Raw genomic sequence first — 14,706 nt, 5'->3', positions numbered from 1 at the left:
TACAACATCAACACAAATGCTAAAAAATTTACTTTGGTATTTAGTATGCCCGTATAATAATTTACTTTATAAATGTTTTATATAATATATGTTTATTAACAACCAATCAGGTGTTTGGACAAGTGGATCAACATAATTTTCTCATGTATTTTTTATAGCTTAACGATTTGATCTTTTGACATGAACATCAATAATAATTAAGAAAAAATTGCATCAGATACTGTTTAGAATGTATCTATAATAATAACTTTATAACAGAGTATTTTAATACCATTTTAGTGCACTAAATATGTAGTAAATAGTACATGTAGTATGTGAATTCCAAGCATGAATTAATGAGACTGAAGTATTGGTAAAATATTTTGAAGCAAACATGAAAAAACAAATTCAATGCTTCGTGCGTGGAGTAAAAAGGTACAAAAAATTTAAATAGTTATTTTGAAAAAACAAATTTAAGCGAAAGGTAAGAGTCATAGTTCTTGTGTATGTTTATGTATTTATAACTTTCATTTAAAAAGTATATAATGCAATAAATCTAAAGCAATTTAGTAAAATTGTTAAAACAAATTTGATATCGAAAATAAACTTTGATGAAAAAACAAAAGTTTATTTTAAAATGCTTTCAAATTTGTTATGATGAAAACAGTGAATATGCTAGTGCGTTTTTGATGAAAGAGTGTAACGCTAGCCAAAAGCGGACGAATAGAGACCACCCACTGACCAACTTTCTGAGAGTTTTATGTAATGCATTAAAAAAGTAGTTGGGCCATCTGTTGAAACTTTTTTATATTTTATTTGATAGCCATCAGTCGCGCCACAGATCCAAACAATATGATATAAAGTAACGGATACCAAAAGATCAATATGTAGATCACATAACAAGAGTTCAAAATAGAATATTTGATTAAAAAATTTATCAAAACACATTTGGGTGAATTGCATGGAGATCTTTTCACTAGTTTTTTGCTATATTCAAAATATATTTATTGAAAGTAGCAAATCTATTTAACATTTTAAACACTATAGCAGTGATACGGTATATTATTTTAAAAAATAAATGAATAAAATTTATAATGAAAAGATTTTTAATAAATGGAATTACGTACAAGATATCATTGAATTAAATTATTGATCCTATCCATTTACTGACATCTTTCTAAAAACGATGAAAAATGATTCTCAAGTTATTCTCACTCAATATACGGACATCTGGTGGAAAAATAATTTTTCAATTTTAAACTGATCGCAATAACTTATTTTTTCCTGGAAATTTTCAATTTTCGTAGTGTAAAAGTTAAGAAGAAAAATGTAGAAGGAAAAAAATGCGGAAATCATATGAGGCTGAGTAAATGAGATTCTCGTCTATAGCTCTCGAGCTCGTCGACATAACGAGGCTTCGGTTCTGATAAATCGGATCAGCGTTTAATCAAACGTAAAAATATTACCAGCAATTGACGACGATGGTAAAGCAATTGGAACAAATAACTCCGAGTTTTTAAAAATTAGTTTAATCAACTGTGAAATATTTTTTATTATTTTCTTTCATTTTTGTATAATATATTTTTTAAAAACTTACATTGTTGAATTTATATAGTTTAAACTTGCGTAAAACTTTTATAATAATCTCACTTAAAATAAAATAAAATCGTACTTTTAACTTGAATGCTTCTTCTTAGACTAAATTGATTTTTTTTCTTTCTCAACAATTTTTTTTTTCTGATTGTATGTATTTTATTAATACTCTTTAATGAAAATATTATTCAAATAGAAAAGTAATAGGAAAAAGTTGTTACATTAATCAGATGGCACTCTAAAAAACACATGTGTCATTGTGTGTTATTTCTCCTCAAAATCCATGTAATGGGTTTAAATCTTAAAACACTAAAAATAGTGTTAAAAGTTACTGCTACTTAAGCCGAGATATTTTTAAAAAATAACAAATATTGAGCCTATTAAAAGAGCACACTCGTTATTACGGTGAGAATGATAAAACATGAAATTACAAAAAAAAAGAAAAAAATGTTGAAAAATCCAAAAGTAAACACCTCAATTGCACATGACAATTATTAATATTTGATTTTGTTAGCAGCTAAATTTTTCATGAATTACTGGTTTTAAGTTTTTTATCAATTACAGTTTAACAAAAAGAATCTAGGAAGTGATTTTCGAAAGGGTTCTTGCAACAAAAGATACAAAACTAATAAAAAAAAAAAAATGAGACCAATTTAATATATTTTTTGAAAATAATCGTGGTTCCGATGATTGATACAGGACAATTGACAGCACTGGTTTCTTGGATTAAAATAATTCATTTTAAATCAAGAGAATAGTGAATCAACTTATTAATACCGGATTGAAATTATTCTTTAATAAATTATCTTTGTTCTATAGTATACAATTTACCTCATTTTTATGTAATCACTAAAAAAGTGTAGAGGTAATTTAACGTGAGTAAATTAATCGAAACAATGATTTCGATCGTGTGTAAAACATTCTTCAAAAATTTTCAGATTTCTTAGCAGAAAAGTTAAAAATAGATTACAAATAAAATGTAGAAGATATATTATATCAATTTTATCAGCGCAATAAAAGTGTGGAATAATTTAATTATGACTTTCCTAGGTTTTTTTTTAGCTTTTAAACTTTACTACACAGGTCAATGGCTTTAATCAAATAATTAAGGAGATTCTTTGTAAGTGGCAAAGATTGTAGAGCTTGCTAAAAAAAACTCATCAAGTTGCAGCACGAAGGCCAAGTATGATTGGAAAAATAAATTAGAGCACGTTTCCGGAACTTTCAATAAATTAATCAATTTAATAAATTTTGATTTTATATGTAGAAACCCATTCATTTAATTCATTCATTTGATAAATACACACATGTAAAGATTTATAATTACGATCTGTATTCTACAAAAAAGAAATATATGTTTTTAATTAAGTAAGATCTGATTTTTTACTTTTTTTTTGTTAATATTACAAAAATTGTTTAATGTTTTCAACGCTGAAGAAAATTAATTAATAAACCTTTGGTAACTTTCACTTGTTTGTTCATTAATATTTGTGTACAAGCAATATTTTTGTTTTACTTATACTAACAGAAAATTTAAATTCACGTGATTAATGAGTACAGCGTCCAAAATTATAACCAAATTATACTGTATAATCGACGCTAGAGTAGCTGTGAATATTCAAAGCAAATGTTGATATTTACCTGGAGTTTACTTTTGTAATGAAAAAGTAATAAATGCAAATTTACAATCAAAGAAAATTTAAAAAAATTTAATATAAATACAATAAAATGAATAATTAATAGGATATTCCATAGTAAAGAATAAATATTTTTTACTATTTCATTTACTATTTATTACAGCAAGTAGGTTATGCCTATTTATGAGTGCTATTATTATAAATAACATAAATTTTGGCATAATAAACTTTGATGTATGTCAAACGTTGAATAAACAAATAGGCTATGTGCATGAGCAGTGTAGCCAAACACGTGATAGTAATTTAAAGAGTATTCTGTCATTTTTATTAGTAAATCGATGATTATAATTTTTTAAGGGTCGGCAGTACTAACAGAATTTCTAGATTTTAAATTTCTAATTACGTTTTAAATATTTATGAGACGCGAATGATGAAAATCTTCCGAGGAAGTTTGTCTTATGCATTTTTCGAGAAGCTGGAAAAATCGTTGTAAAGATAATCAGTTCATAAATGAGTAGAAATCTAAAATTCGAAAATTTAATGAGTACGACCCAATCTTAATAATCAATATGGAATAGTTTTTATTTATTATTTATTTAATTGCTTTGTGTACAAAAATCGAATCGAATATTTTTTTTTTACGGACATTTTTTATCATACCGTTTTTCTAGGATCTCTTTAAACAGAATTATTATCCTGCGTAAGGTATCAACTAGTTACTAACCAAAAGAAAAGAAAAACATGATTTGTAAAAATTTAAAGTCTCTCTCTGTTGGTTTGTGGAGTCTATTGGTGTTTTGCCATAAATGGTCTTCAGACGACTGAAGCCTCAAGAAAGTATTGAGAAGACTCAGATAAGAAAGAAAGAAAGAGCAAACATCCCTCCATAGCCTGCCTTTACTTTTTTCTCTCTTTTTTGTATATGTACGAGTAGACTATTGTAAAGCAACAAAGTCTCATGTTTCACTAGCGCCCTGTAGCATTCTGCCTTCATTGATTGTAATTTTATAAAAGTTTTATAATAAACTAAATAAACTCCTACAGTTATTTAATTTTAAAAAATAACACACACTTTTTCTGTCTGTTTTTTAAATCTATTATGAAATATTTGCTAAAAGTAAAATATATAACATCTTAAAATATTATTGTTAATAATTGAATTTTCTAAAAATGACAATGGATAAATTTAATGGCCTTAACTAATTGTTGATGGTCAGAATTTAACAGAATTTTTACCACTAGAGGTTTAACCTTGGAAATTAAACTTAAAAATATCCCATTTTGCTGTTAACGATTAGTTAAGGTCATTATATTTATTTATTGTCACCTTAACAATTTCATCTATTTGACAAAAATATTAAGATAAAAAATAGTAACTTTAATTTGAACTAAAAAAATTTTCAATAACCATAGATGAGAAATAAAAAAATATAAAAATACCCAACCTATTCTAAGACTTTTACCATTTTTATAAAAATTTTACAGTGGTTAAAATTCTTTGAAAGGCAATGATCTAATGTAACGGAACGTTAATCCGTAAGCCAAAATAATTCCCCGGAAATTCTCGCGCGTTACCGTGGTTCCGGTTGTTACAATAATCGCTAGGTACGGCCTTGTGAGCAAAGAAAAAGGCACCGAAAAAGAAGATGATCGTGAAAAAAGAAAAGAAAAAAAAAAAATGAACCAAGTATTTCAGCAGACTGCAAGATTTCTCACCCAAGGGTTCATTACCGTCTCAATGTAAGAAATTTCAAATAATCTTACAAAATAATCGGTTTATCAATTGACAACAATTGTCAAATAGCAAATATTTATAATAATACGAAACAAATGAAAAGTACATATTGATATATATTTTTGAAAAATGTAACTAAGGAATTAAAGTTCGGGATATTTGATTATAAATCTAGATGCGAAGGATTTGAAATGAAATAAAAAAAATTTTTGAAAGAATAAAAACAGTTACCGGCATACCGGCAAGGAAACTCGTGAACTGACATATACTAGTACACAGGATACTTATATATATACTGGTAGAATTGCTGCTAGGTATGGCTATATCTTAGCAGTGGTAATTTCTTGTTCTTTTCTATCTTAAGACTCAAGTTAGCTTTTCGGTCGAACGCTTGCCATAAAGTATCGGTGCAACAGCAGCAGCAACAACCGACTAGTATACAGGTAAAGTAAAGGTGAAGGGAAAGAAACCTTTTCTCCAGCGATGTGTGGCCATTATGCAGTCCGTGACGAATTCACGTTATACTAGACTTAGCTCAACCATGAAGTTTCCATTCGATGTTATTCGACCTCAAGAAATCATAGACAGGAAATAATCCAGGAGTCGAAGACAGGGAAAGAAGGCCTATAGCCTTCGATTTAATAATTTGTTCAAACAAAAAGAGGTAGATACTAAATAATTATATACTTTCATTATAAAAAATAAAAAATAAAATTATTTACTTAAACGTTGAAAAAGTATATTATTAAATTCTATCTGTATGTTGAAAAAAATGTACACTATTATTAATGAAAAACTTTGCATATAATATTCAAATAAATCCTTGAAAACTTTAAACATAACTAATTATAAAGAAACTGTAAAACTTTTACGATCTGCGGTATACATAAAAAATTCTATCTCATTTTAATTTAATGAATTTTAATTTTTAAATTGAATGTCAGGTTTTCTGATAAAAAATTATTTAAAAAAATTAGATATTAACTATTTTTACACTATATATAAACTTTAATTTTAAATATTCTACACATCTCTTTTGTTACATCAAATATGAACACAAAATAAAACGAAAATAACCATATTTAAATATATAAAAAAAAATTAATTTAAATTAAATTATATTAAAAAAAAAATATGAATAAGTATTTGAGATGAAGCTTGAATCAATTGAGATACAAAAAAGCTCTATAACACGAAGATAAAGTCAACAAAGCGCCGATAAGCGAGCTTGAGTATTTGAACTCTTTCAGTCTGTCGAATGAAATCACTACAACTGCACGACCAACTCATCCTTACACTCGTTTCCTTTATGTTGGCCAACACGCAAGTAAAATCCGATGATAGAAAAAGAAAGCCGCCAGTGGAAGTGAGTAAAAAAGAACAATGAAAAAAAAAAAATTATAAATATAAATAAAAAGTAACGACAACGCACGATAAAAAAAGCGGTTGAAATCACTGCACGATAAATAACGTTTTATCTGTTAAAAATCAAATCCGAAAGCACCTCAATTCGTAAAGATTAGTTTACAAAAGAGTATCCTAATATATATTCGCTTAAAAAAATCGTATATACACTTACTTCTGTCTTACACATACGTGTATTCTTTACTGTCTTATAATAACTTTCCACATACATATATAAATAATCAGTAAAATCTAATATTACTCTAAGTGAATATTCACATAATTTCAGATTATAAATTTATGTGAAAAATTTCTTGATTACTGTATCGACAATGAAATAGTGACAAGAAAGAGATATTTAAAGCAGAGTTAGTGCGATGATTGAATAAATTTATTGCTATAACTGAAAATAGAAATGGAAAAAAAAGATAAATTAAGTAGAAAAAACTAAAAGCAAAGGTGACCTTCCATCGATCTTAAATTCTACGACAAGCAATTCTGTGTGCACGTGTATGTATAGTATGTGTAACACAACACATAACATTCGAGATTGAAGATTGAACTCGCGTCGTTTGTTAGTTAGGACTTTTTGAGGATGCATTTTTCTTCGCTTACCCTTTTTTTCTCTTTTTATTGGTTGTTTTTTTTCTTAGTCTTTTATACTTTTTCACCATGAGTGTCTGTTACCAATGTATACTTTTTTATCGTTTTCGACCTGAGGATATCATTTACAAGTTAAAGCTTATACGTTTTACACTGTCTACCTTTACTTAAGAGACTGTGAAACTTTCGCCACATTTGAACGACTAATATATATAAATAAACCCCTTATATACCAACCCCATCGGACTTTGAAGCAACTTTGCCATGTAAAAGACGTTTGAATTAATAAAATACCTCAATTGATAAAATCTCTTTGCGAAAAAAATTTCCTACTTTTGTTAAAGTTTTTATCTTTTTTGAACAGAAAAACTTATTTGTTCTTCCATAATTGGACTTAAAAATTCAACCAAACATCCAGGATAATTTATCAAAAAATAAAAATATACTTTTTATAAATTTAAAAATTTATAAAACAAATTAAAAATTAAGATCTTTGCTTTTAAACTTTTTAAGTAATTTACAAAAACTTTTATTTCTTATTAATATTCATTATAAAATATAATTAAAAAGTAAAACAACAATAATAATAAAAAAAAATGGACCGAGAATTTTTTAAATAAAAGGGACTCAAATTTAAACATCAGAGCGACGTTGCGATACGAGTTGTGAAATTAATGACAAAAGGGCTCTAGCTTCCTTACTTAAATTCCACACTTGCACCTTTTCTTTACTATACATATTATAACTCCCCCAACAACTGGACAATCCTCCTCTCACGTGAGCCGTTCCATTTCCTATTCCAGACAATTCACCTTTTCACTAGCGAATTAATGGTTGGATTTATAAACGAGTCTATTATACACAACCACCAGTGTTGGAAGCCACATAGAGTAGTTTAGGGCACTAAAAGAAAAAGAAAAAGAAAAAAAAAGCACTAAAGAAAAACAAAGATAAACAAGTCTCCCTACACCTTCACTTCTTTTTTTCTTCTTCACCGTTTCTTTTTTACTTCTCCCACTCTATCACAACAACCTTATTTTTTATTCATTCTAGCATCCTTGTTATTGCTCTGCAGACTCCACTAAATATTTAATTAAAAATTCACGTTTCTCATCCGCTATATATTCCATTGATTCCTAATTAATTCATCCTGCTGAGTTTATAAGTCTAATAAAACTTCAAGAATGATTTAAATTACATGTGGGTAGTTTTATTTTAAATTCATCGACTCGACATAAAAAATTAAAAACCCTTATCACCTCTGATTAGACTCAAAAAATACATAGTTAAATTTTTAAATAAAAATATAAATCAATTGATATGAATGTATCTTAATAGATTTATCAATTTAACAAGCACGTGACAAAATTAATGAATTTATTGATAGTATCGTGATATTTAAAGTGACTTATAATGAAGTGAGTGTAACTAAACGGAAATGACTTTTTGTGTTGGACTGTATATATTATTTAGTTACGATGCATATGTAATTCAAACACCGAAATTCAAAGTACCCTGACAATGCGACCACGAAACGATTACCATGCGGGACACGCTCAACGAACTTGTATTACGTATTTAATTCACGTGGCGTACATACTTGTAAAGTGACCAACGTCGCGAACTATCTCTTCCGGACAGACGACGAGAGTTGATGGTCAGACGGGTTTTGAGAGAGTGACATACATACATTTTTATCTCACTCTATTTCATCCACTCTTTTATCATATCAACTATTATAATTATAAATATGCACCGACAGAAGCGGAGAGTGCATGACAATTATATTATTTAAGAGCATTTTTCAGTTTCCATAAAGCTCCTACTGTCCTCTTTTACCCAGTAAATATATATGTATATGAAGCCGAATATATTTTCACCATACATTATGATGTAAACTTAAAAGCACACTCAACATTAATATTCTTGCTCTGAACTCCTAAAATAAGCAAATCTATCTACGACTCAATTGAATATTTTTTTTTCTTATGTTTTTAGAGTAATTGTTTAGATGTATAGCTATAAATGTGAGAACAATGTTTAAAGAAAAATAAATCAACCCCTCAAAAATAATTATCTACCGATTTTTTATGATTAAAAAAAAGTAATACAATAAATCTAAATAATTGTTAATTTTATATTCAAGCCTTAATAATGATTAAAAATATAAACGATGGGTGTATTGTTTACCGAGAGGACCAGAACAAAAAGGTATATTATAATTGGGCTATGCTACTTTTCTTTGTAAACAATAATATACCACAGACACAGGACGGCCGTTAAATATAAATTTATCGTCGATTACCGGACGCCAAAACGACAAAATAACTGCAGGAAAGAATGCGTAAACGTTCGATAAATAATTGGTTCGAAGTAGAGTGTAAATACTGTGACATTAAACCTCGGGGATATTATACGTATAAATAATGCGAATTTCAAAACTACGATGATGTACATAAACAATAAAATATATGTACCGGATTAAAAAAAAGTTACATAATGTGAATTTACTTCATGATACCTTTCAGTCAATTACATCAGATATTAATTTTATTTAATTCATTCATATAATTCATATGTATATGTATTCATATATATTAGAATGACCAAAAAAAAAAACTGACTATTTTTTTTTTTTTTTTGAGTCTCTTATGAAAATTTGTTGGTTTAAAATGTTTTAAGAAGCCTCTCCAAAAACCAGCTCGATAAAAAATTTTCAAGAGGTTGCTCACGAATTTTGTAAATATCAAAAATCATCGAAATTAATTTTTTTTTTTTTGTTCTAAATTTCTTTTTTCTCGTGGCAGCTATAGTTTATATTTGTGAAATCATGACTACGCTGAAAATTTCAGCGCAAAATTTGAATATTTGAACGTCGTTCAATAATTTTGAGTGGTTCCTGTTTTTTGTATCATGAAGAATGAAAATATTACCCGAGAGATAGAAATAATGTTATTTACATACTTTTTTATTTTTCAATTCAATTTTTAGGTTTTTTTGCTTATTCAAAACTTACCCAATTTTATTATTGAAGACTGTCCTGCATATTTTCGGTTATGCAACAGTTATATTTAAGTGAAATGACAATAATTGAGTTATAAAAAAATACAAAAACTAATTCAAAGTATTAGTTACATGTTATCAGTTAATATTCAAAATATGGACTGAAATTTTCAACATAGTCGTCATTTTACAAATATAAGCTACTGCTGCCACGAAAAAGAAAAAATTTAGAAACAAAAAATCCGAATTCAATCATTTTTGATATTTTTAAAATTTGTGAGCGACCTTTTGAAATTTTTGTATCAAGCTGATTTTTAGAGAGGCTTCTTAAAACATCTTATACTAACAAATTTTTATAAGAGATTCGTAAGAATAAAATAGTCGGTTTTTTTAGGTCACCCTAATATATATATATCAATAATTAGCTCTTCATAATCTAAATTTTTCGATTAACATATTATAAATAATATAATAAAGTACTACTTTTTTATTTATCAAAGTTTAATATTTAGTCAATTTGATAAAATTTGTACTTAAGTAGATTTACCAAATATAAGTTGAAGAAGTTTCATTAAAATCTAATCAAATATGTTTCAAACGAGAACTCCATTTTGCAATGCAAATTAATTATTTTAACGTATTAGTAAATATGTTAAATATAATACTTGAAACTTACTCTAAAAATCAATTTTCATAAATATAAACCCAACTTATAAGTATATTTAGTATAAATAATTTAATGAAAATAGTCAGATGCATTGAGGTAAAATGTACTTAGAAATATTACACGTAATTAAAAATGAAAAAGATTTTCGAATTCCATTAAAAATTTAATAGAAATAAGTCCAATTTTGATGAACAACTTTGAGTATGATTTACTTCTAAGTTTCCGGAATTAATTAACCTTAATTAAGTTTGAAAATATAAATAAAGCTTCAATTTTCTTTCATATTAATGCACATAAATAACTACCTAACCACAACTCAGTAATTAGATTTTTTTTTTAATATTAATAAGTATACATAGATGTAAAAAAAAAAGATATTTTAGAATTCCATCACAATACCATCAAATTTACCGTAATATTCATTTCTGTGCTTTATTCGAGGCAACTGTAATTCACACCTGCGTTTCCTATACTAATTTGAAACATTATGTTGACCGATGCCCAAACGAATCCATCAAATTCATCATAGCTAGAAGTATACATAAGGCATACACCGCACGCCCATCGGCTAAAGAGAAATATTTTCACAGCGTAGCCAGTGTATTGCTGCTTAAGGGGAAATAATTTTTTTTCTTAAAAAAGATAAATATAAAATAAAATTAAAAAAAAAAAAAGATAAACAAATAAAATTAATAAAAAAAAGGGTTTAAAAGAAACAAGTATATGTAATGGAGAGTAAGGCCGTAACCCTAAGGCCCACGAACGAATACCAAAAAGAATATAAAAAAAAAAGAAACGAGTAGATGAAGCTCAGAATGGTGTGTTATGTGTGAGGCAGCACTACCTCGTTCCGGTCAAGTGAAGGTGGTTGGTTCACTGGTAGTTTGTGAGGTATAAAAGATACGCAGACAGAATTGAAAGAGAAAGACAGAGATAATAAAAGAGCAAGGTAGAATAAAAATAAGAGGGAGAATAAAAAAGAGTGGGGAGCTACTTCCGACGTTGCCACATGCTCCTTTACCGAATTTTATGAGAAGTCTCTTTGAAATCAACGACTAGCTTTGTGTTGTTGTATTAGACATTCATATATATATTATATATATAATAAAATTTTTTTACCTATTATCGTCATCCAAAATTTTCAGGGAATTATTTTGTGTTTTTTACTATTTTGTGTATAAATGTCGATTATACATTTTAGTGTATACATAACAATATTTTTTATGAATATACTTTACAACATCTTTTATAAATATATATATTTTTTTTTTCTTTTTTAACCTGAAGTAAATGAGAAAAGACGGTCAAGTGGCAGTCAGGCTGACACTTGAGGGTAACATATGAAAGAAAAAAATATATATATATTTTAAAGAAAAGCTAATAAGCAGGTTAAAAAAAATTATTCATCAACATCTAAAATATTCATTACTTAAAATTTTTTTATCAATTCAAAAATATTTTATAATTTAACAACATTACGAATCTCTGAATTACCTGTCAGAATAACATTGTCCGCCCCAAAAAATAATATTTAGACATGACTTGAATAATTTATTTTCTGTATGTGTAATCAACAGACGGTTTAGAATCTAAAGAAACCCAAAGTTAAGGGAAAAAAAAAGGCCTGAATATACTTTTAAGAGGGAAAAGAGTCCAAAATACCTTAATAGGGCCAAAGTTGTACAGGTTGAATGTATACTTTGGATTAAATGTTTTTCTTTTATTGAAATATACTCAACAATATATACACTAAAATAGAAATAAATTTTTTTCATCATAAATGTTTCTTATTAACATACACATATATTTTCTAGGATATGTATTTACATTAAAAACTTGAAAAAAATGTCTCAAACTAAATTTAAATTTACGTAGTTACCGAGAATTATAATTTTCTGGGTCTCCTTTCACACTTTTAACTTTTGTTGAATTTACAAATGAATGTGCATAACTAGCAGTTATATATATTTTCCAGTTCCCAACAGCTAATTACTGTCAGCACGTGCGAAGCCTAGATTCATGGCAATTTAAACCGAGTTCAGATGTGACTTTCTTACCTAACCCCAACTACTATGCATACAATTATATTGTCAAAACAAAACCTTCGATATTTATAAATTTAGAGATTTATAGAATACCATTATATTAATATTTTTTCAATTGTAGGCAACTTTTATTAATTAATAAAGTGTAAAAAAAAACTATCGATAAAAAAAAAGTTTCAATAAAAGTTTAATCCAATCAATTAATAAACTTTGTTCTATAAATTGTACTGAACAGCCCCAAAGTAAAAAAAAAAAGCCTAAATCAGCTTTGTATGAACTGAGAGGAGTTGGCTTGGTGAGAGGACATTAAACTATAATGAACCGATAACTAGATATTCTGTCGGATTTAAGGGCGCCTTTGTATAGTGATGTTAACCAGCATATATGTATCCAACAACCACGCGATATACACAAAAATATTTATCGTTACTTTAATGATTACTCGCTTTTTCGTTTAATGTGTTTTTAAACATCCTAAAAAAAAATAAATGTTTTATAATTTCAATTTTTTATTCCCATTAAATTTCATGAGCATGTATCTCTTATAAAAGATAATAATATCCTTATATTATTGTCCGCTAAAAGAATTTAAAAAAAAAAATATTTTTTTTTGTATCTTTATATTGTACAAAAATTTAATGTTGTAAAAAGTAATTATAATTCTTTGTATATAATCCATGAACTACCTTGTAGTCTATAATTTTTGTGAATATTGTCTCACACTTTGAACTGTTTTTGTTCACTTGGATTTAATCATCATCCAATTATTTTTTTAATAATTGGATATACTTGACGGTGGTTGATATCAAAAAAATTTTTGAGAATTTTTTAAAATAAACTACCATTAAAGTGACATGTCCGGATATTCGATAATTATTTTTTATCTTCAAACATTTTTTATTTTTATAAACAAAAAATTGTAATTAAAAAAATTTTGAGATAATTTGAATACTGATAAAAATGACAGGTGGGCGGAATATGTGTCAAAGAAGACAAGTTCAATCCACTAGTAGTTATTGATAACAATAACTTAAGACAATATTCAAATAAAAAAATTTAAAAAGATAAAAAATTCCAAGTTTATTAAACTTTAAGAATAAATTTTTACCAAACAATCTGAAGAAAATCTTTATTTTCAAGATTTGAATACATTATTAAATGTGTATTTTAAAAATAAGTCAATATAGCAAATCGGTAGCAAACAAGCACATATGCTACCTCGAATTTAAAACAACTTTAGCACACCTTAAGCTTAAACGCGTTGAGTGTTCCTTAAAATTTTAACTCACGTTACATCATTTCTTCATATTTTGTGGTACGGTAAGAGACCCAGTACTCGATTAGGGAACTAATATCCGATCACTCATGTATTTGTATATCTATATTTACTAAATTTTACTAATTTACATTGGAATGATCGAGCACTAGTTTCCTGATCGGGTATTGGGTCTCTTCTCTACACTCAAGTAGGTTAAAACCTATATCATTACAGAGAAGGTATTCATAAACAAACTTGACACAACATTGTCGATTTGTTTATATATTAGTTTTTAAAAAATTCGTTCAATTCAAGAAGCCTTGAATGTCAATCAATATGTATGACATTTGTGACGCGATAACTCTTGAAAAAAAAAAAAAAAAAAAAAAAAATCACCAATAGACTAAATTTTTTTATTAACTGAATTTTTCTATGGCAAAAAATCCTATTGAAAATTATTTTCCAAGTCCTTGTCGTTTCTTTATAATTCAATTATAATAAAAAACTTGAAACTGACAATTCGGCGTTAAATGGACACGTATGTTTGTGCCCGCTTTTTTAATACAATTTACTCTCTTTATCTAACGAGTACTGACAACAACTTTGGCGTAAGAGTAAGAGCACTTATACTAAGACAACATCTGTAACTATCATAAGAAAGATTGCAATTTATCGGAAAAAATTCGAGGTGACAAAATATATTGTAGATATGGCGATTTATAAATCGATGTTGAGATAGACATTTTTTCTATTAATAGATTGTTTGAGAAATACCGCATGTT

At 27.1% G+C, this 14,706-nt stretch overlaps 1 protein-coding gene across 2 annotated transcripts in view; it reads right to left on the bottom strand.

Annotated features, from left to right (window-relative positions):
• Positions 1–14,706, bottom strand: part of LOC130672273 (uncharacterized) — a 109,332-nt gene that overhangs the window by 90,595 nt on the left and 4,031 nt on the right. The gene's annotated exons all lie outside the window — the stretch shown is intronic.

Source organism: Microplitis mediator, chromosome 7 (assembly GCF_029852145.1).
Source record: "Microplitis mediator isolate UGA2020A chromosome 7, iyMicMedi2.1, whole genome shotgun sequence".
NCBI lineage: Eukaryota > Metazoa > Arthropoda > Insecta > Hymenoptera > Braconidae > Microplitis > Microplitis mediator.
Note: the sequence above shows the minus strand (reverse complement) of the source record. Positions and strands in the feature narration are given on the sequence as shown.